Consider the following 6,523-nt stretch of genomic DNA (forward strand, 5'->3'; position numbering starts at 1 on the left):
CACATTACATATTAGATACGGGAAACCGAAACCATACCTTAGCCGATTTTCCCAAGCTCCACCGGAGCACTTCCAAATCACTTATCCACAAGCTCTCAAGGCCTAAACACCTCCAAGAACAGATTTTTCACCACCAAATCCCTTTTTCAAGCTTTTCAAAATCACCAATCAAGCTCCAATATTCACATATACACAACCTAAGCCACAATCATCATACCCATACACAACATCTCAAAACCCAAACATCATGAAACAAAAAAATTACACTAGGGTTGAGAATCTTACCACACCCAAGGTCCAAAGAGACAAGATTAACCTTCTCCTTCAAGAGAGTTGGGTCCTATAACATCAAAGAACCCAAAATCTCAACATTTCACCCATGAAACTCGAAAATAAGAGCTGGAATTTCGAACAGTAACACATGGCTTACCTCAAGATTGATTGTATGAGTTTTGTAGAGCTCTCCGCGGTGAACGCGTGGCCGCAAACGGAGCGGCAATCGGAGCTCTAGATAAAAAGTTATGATGGTTTGAAGATCAACCAAGGGAGAGAACTTGAGAGAGTGTTCTTCCTCCCTTTCTCTCTAATTTCAGCTTGTGTGTATAACAAATGAGGAGAGAGAGTGCTGAAAACTAGGATTTTGGTTAAGTTATGTTGGGCCAAGGGCCCACTTTGGGTCCAATTGGCCCGGTTTGACCCGTTCGGTCCAATCTTGGTCCGATTTCTATAAAATTGGTACCGAAATTCTCGTCTCAATCTCCTCTATCACATTTAGCCATAAAAATTACATTTTAGGCTTTCTAGAATAAATTCTCATTTATGGGTTAATTAGCCGTTAATTAACCGGGTTTTACAAGATTATCACCAAAAACTATAAACGATTTTTGCTCTAGCCTCTTGAAGCTTTCGTTAGTCTTCCCATATCTCCCTGGCCTAGTATTATCTCCCTGTGATCTCTGGTGTGGTTCTGGTACATGTTGCAATCTAGGTTTTCTTCTTCTAACCTCTACCCTAGTGGTGTTTTCCCTCCTCACTGTCCCTTTTGTTTTTTCTCTACTCTCATCTGTCCAAGGAGGTCTCTCCTTTCTCCTCTCTCTTTTTTTATGTTTATATTATCAAAACGGGATACGTTCAATTTAATTTTATGTCTACAAACGAAATATGTGTATACATTTTTTATTTATTGTGTTGCCAGTGTTCAATGGCAAGTCAAATGTGTAATGCTTTAGTACAATTTCGGTATTCTCCTATCCTTAATCCTAATTATATTCATTTCAATTGCAATCACTCGTTAGTAACACAGCAGCACACACCATGCACTCCAGTCTCCTATTTTATACTCACTCGAACACACTCTATATTCGCCACCGCCTAGCTGTCTCAAGTCCTCAGCCTCAACTCTTTTCCAACTTTTTACTCTGTCTCCTACATGATTGTCAACTGCATGGGTCCCTCCTCGTTAAATATTATTTTATTTCTATCAATATTTTAAAGTTTTTATTAAAAATACAAGAATAAATTAAAAAATTCATTGAATTAAATTGAATTTCTCTATTTGTTATACGAATTAGTAGAATTTTTGTGATTTTCTAATAAAAACCAAACATACTATTTGTGACATGGTTTTATTGAACATATAAATAAATATTTTAGATTTTTGTTGAAAATTAAGTTTATCGTTCTTTGTTTCAATTTGCAATAATTTTTAAAAAATTATTGAAAAAAATCTTGCTCTAAACAATTTTGAATTTTGAATATCATTTTGAAGCATCTAGTTCTAGAATTTTAATATTTTTCATTATATTTGGAATATCTTTCATTTTATGTAACTATAACATAATATATTTACATTGTGGACTTTTAATTTTTTTATTTTTTATTGGTTAAAAAGAAATAGCATTCTTGACCCACCATCTAGCGGGATGGAGAGTCATTTACAACCTATATAGTTAGGCAGAGCAAACCGAGCTGTTTCATTGTCTTAAACTTGGTGGAACAGGACGAATTGACCCATTTGTCATCCCTAGACATGAAGCATTTTGAATTAGATTTGTATTTTATAATAAAATAGGTCAACCAACAAAAGTTATATATTGTTCATAGAAAATTCTTTTTATAAATTCATATTCAAATTCAAATTTAAAGTTACACTTTCAATAACTATCAATTTGAGAGAAACTAATAGAATAGATACTAATAATGGTAATAACTAATGCAATTTGAGAAGTTAAAAAATGATTAATTCTATTTCTTATAAATAGATTAATAAATGTCCAAATCATTAATTCTACTTTAATAGAATAAGTTATTCTACGTGTATATATAAAGTCACTTATATGTATTGTAAGAGAAGTTGAGATACATCAATACAATGTAATACAATTTACAATTCTTCGAACTCTTCTCCCTTACAAACTCTATTATTAGGAGGGATGATGGTGGTATATATATGAGAAAAACATAATTTAGAAATAGTGAATCCACACTACTCTAACTTGGTACTTTTCTTTTCTTGTTGTCTATCTACGATTAACAACAAATTCAAAAACTTAATATAAATAACAATAAGTAAACTATTAAAATAGTTTTCGAAAATTTTAATATTGACAAAAAGAATCTTAAAGGATGTAAACGATAAATTAGCCCCCAAAAAATTTTAAAATTTGACAAAAGTACCCAAATCAAGTTTATCAAGGAATCAAACTCAAACACAAATTCATCAAGGAATCAATCATGCATGCAATGAGATCATATGACAAGAAAAAGTTCAACAAACAAGGTTTAGTTGTAGGATTTTAGTTTTTACTTATTAATGATAAATCAAATTTATCTCTTAAGTTAAAGTCATATTTTAATCAAAATAAAATAAATTTTAACCAATGATTTTGAAAATCCATGATTGAGGATGAGTATGTGTCATATTATAATTATCCTAATATGTTTATAACGGATTATGAAAAGTAGGACCCAATCCAGTCATGCACAATAAGGCGCCATAAGTCGAAATTCAAAATTGCTGAAGTTTAAGTCTAGAGGATCGATCATGATAAATCAGAGGATCTGTTCTCATGTGCTGAAGTGCTATATTTCACGCAAATTTGAACTAGAGGATTGATCCCTAGCGTTGTGAACATAATACCCTACCAAGAGCATATATTTTTAAATCATTTGCTCTCTCCACTCATTCCCAACGTTTATGAGTGCTTGGAAGCCTATAAATAGAAATCTCGATTGTTTTGTTTTAGTACATAACTTTCTTCCATATTATAAGGTTTCGTTGTGATCAAATTTCATAAGTTTTCAAAGTGTTTTTCATAAACATTTGAGAGATAGTTTGAGATTACTCATAATACTTTATTTGTAACTATATGCTCTTTTGAGAGAGCTTATTATTTCTAAATTTCACTATCACATTTTGTAAATATGATTTTTGTAACTCTTCTTGTTTGTTGAGAGACTTATAGATTGTTTTTTCTAAGTGGTGAGACTTGCTAAACAATATAGTTGGTGGTGATACCTAAGATCATTAAGCACTCAAGGAAAAATGCATAAAGTTGGTATTACTTTCAATTTTTAGCGAAGGAGTCTCTAAGTGGAGTGGCTTAATCGAATTGGTGATTATATATCGTGAAGTATTCATGAAGTACTCTATCTTGTAGTAGTTTATCAAGCGCCCTATAAGTTTGGTGATATAGTAAAAATCTCCGCATCTTGGTAGGGAGGACGGGACGTATGTGAAGAAGTTATACCGAACTAGAATATATTATGCTTGCACATCTTTCTAACCCTTAAACTTTTTACATTTCTTGCTATTTTACATTTCTAAACTGGTATTGAAAGTTGGCTCCTTATAAATGCTTGGAAATTTGTTCAAGCCATTGAAAAAGTTCTAGTCCGAAACTATTCACATTTAAGTACGTGGTTTAAATGCTTCAAGTTCGCTTATAAGCTCATGAAAAATAGAAGTACATTGTCTTTATTCCCAAGTTTACATTTTCATAATTTTAAGTTTTCATTTATATTCTACAAAATTTTTAACTTGTCATTAATACTGAATTCACCCCTCTCTTGAGTATCTTGTGCTTATTGACTAACAAGTAGTATCAGAGCACAGTTGATTCTTACTGTTAGTTTGGGTAGAACACCAATGAAACTCTCGCTTGTGACTGTGTCACCGAAGCAAGACTCTTAGCTCATTGGTATGGTGAACCGATAGAGACAGTTGTCCGCTGATATGATAAGTGCACTTGTTAGGTGACATAGTGGGATTGCTATGGTCAGTAACAAGTGGCATCAGAGCTTAACCTCTCTGAAAATCTTAACGTAGTGGAATAGCTATGATCAGTAACAAATGGCATCCAAGTTTAACCTCTTTGAAAATCTTAACCGTTCGAGAGTGTAGATCATGGTTGGGACAAGTACAAACTTCAATCACTTTAAGGGATATTTATCATACCATCCACCACTCCTAGTTGGATTAAGCTAGGCCTATTGATAAAATCACATGGCCATATGGATCAAGTCTCAAGACTTGAGAATATGGGACATGGTTGAATGTGAAAATTATGTATCCACCAAACTAGTTTTTAGAAAAGAAGGTCTTTGTTTTTTAAAAACAATGATACTTCCTTCTTCATATTCCAAACTAGTTTTTAGAAAATATGGTCTTTGATTTGCTAATATTTTATCCAAATTATTATATTCTTAGAAAACTTTTGATAAATTATTGTTCAAAGACTTAATTGTTTTATGAAATCTTTCATTTTCAGCTATTGTATCAATAAAATTAAATGCTGATAATTTTTCTTTCAGACTTACAATTTTGATTTTCAAAACATCATTTTCAACTTTCATATTAACAAGAATGGTATTATCATCTGCATCTAATTTTTCTTGTAAAGTAGACATTTTACATTTTAATGCTTTATTTTTCTTTTTATACTTAGCATACTTAGATAAAAGCTTATTAAAATTATGAGTTAAATCATCAACAATATCATCTAACTCTTTAGTAGAATAATCAGAATAATATACATAAGTTCTTTTATCTTAAGCATAAAACAAATGTGTGCTCTTTGTTCTTCTTCAACATCTTCAGATAAATCATTTTCTAATTCTTTCCAATAGGCAATCAATACTTTCTTATTTTCTTTTTTAATTTCTTCTCTTATTTTCATCAAAGACCATTTGGCTTTGAAGTGTCCTATCTCTTTACAGTAGTGACAATTTAATTTATTGGTTTCCTTCTTAACCTCTTCAGATGATGAGAAACTTGCTTTTCTACTTTTGTTTCTTATCATCTTTTTTGGCCTTTTTGCGAAGAACACTATCTCATTCTCACTAGGTAAATCATCATCAAATTCAGCTTCAATTTTCGACTTTAGAGCAACACCTTTCTCTTTATTTTCAGTCTTCAAGTGAGTGGTCTCATATGCTAACAACTTCCCTCACAGCTCATCATAAGTTATTTTGTTAACGTCGCTACCTCTCTGAATAGTGGTAGCTTTTGTTTCTCGCTACTTGGTGAGACTTCTCAGTATTTTTCTGACCAACTCTTTTTTATTAAAGTATTTTTCTGTTGACCATTGAGATTATTGATTATAATTAAGAATCTCTCGAACATCTTGCCTATGGACTCTTCCTCCTTCATGAAGAATAATTCATACTCTTTCATCATGTTAGTTTTGGTTTCTATAATTTGATTGGTTCCTTCATGAGTCACTTGAAGATTCTTCCATAGTTCCTTTACAGTTTTACACCTGGAGAATTTTCTATACTTATAGCATAGTGCAACATGCTAACTGCCTTAGCATTTGACTCTACTTTTTCTTTTCTTCTTCTATCAATTCTTCGTCTTTTTTGGGGATGACTTGACTTTCGAGTGTTAGCTTTTTTAGAATATCAAGTCCATTCATAATGATCTTTTAGATATTGTAATCTGTTGCTTGAATGAAGATCCCTATTCCCTCATTCCATTAGGAATAGTTGGTTCCATTAAAATAGAGTGGAGGGTGATAGGTGGTGGACGAAATTGTGATTTATGCTTGAATTGTTGTTCGAAATTAATTCTCCAGTAATGGCTCCAAAAAACTTGGTGCTCAATACCATGGTCTAAATATAACCTCACAACTTCGCTCAACTAACCAGCAAGTGTACTGGGTCGTCCAAGTAATACCTTACGTGAGTAACGGTCGATCCCACAGAGATTGTTGGTATGAAGCAAGCTATGGTCATCTTGTAAATCTCAGTCAGACGGATAATAATTGATTATTGGGTTTTCAAAAATATAAAGAGATAATTAATTTATTAATAAAGGATAGAAATACTTATGTAATTTCATTGGTAGGAATTTCAGATAAGTGTATGAAGATGCTGTATTCTTTTTGAATCTCTGCTTTCCTACTGCATCTATCCAATCCTTCTTACTCCTTTCCATGGCAAGCTATATGTAGGGCATCACTGTTGTCAATGGATACATCCCATCCTCTCAGTGAAAAAGGTCCAAATGCTCTGTCACGGCACG

The sequence above is a fragment of the Arachis duranensis genome, chromosome 10, assembly GCF_000817695.3.
Source record: "Arachis duranensis cultivar V14167 chromosome 10, aradu.V14167.gnm2.J7QH, whole genome shotgun sequence".
Taxonomy (NCBI): domain Eukaryota; kingdom Viridiplantae; phylum Streptophyta; class Magnoliopsida; order Fabales; family Fabaceae; genus Arachis; species Arachis duranensis.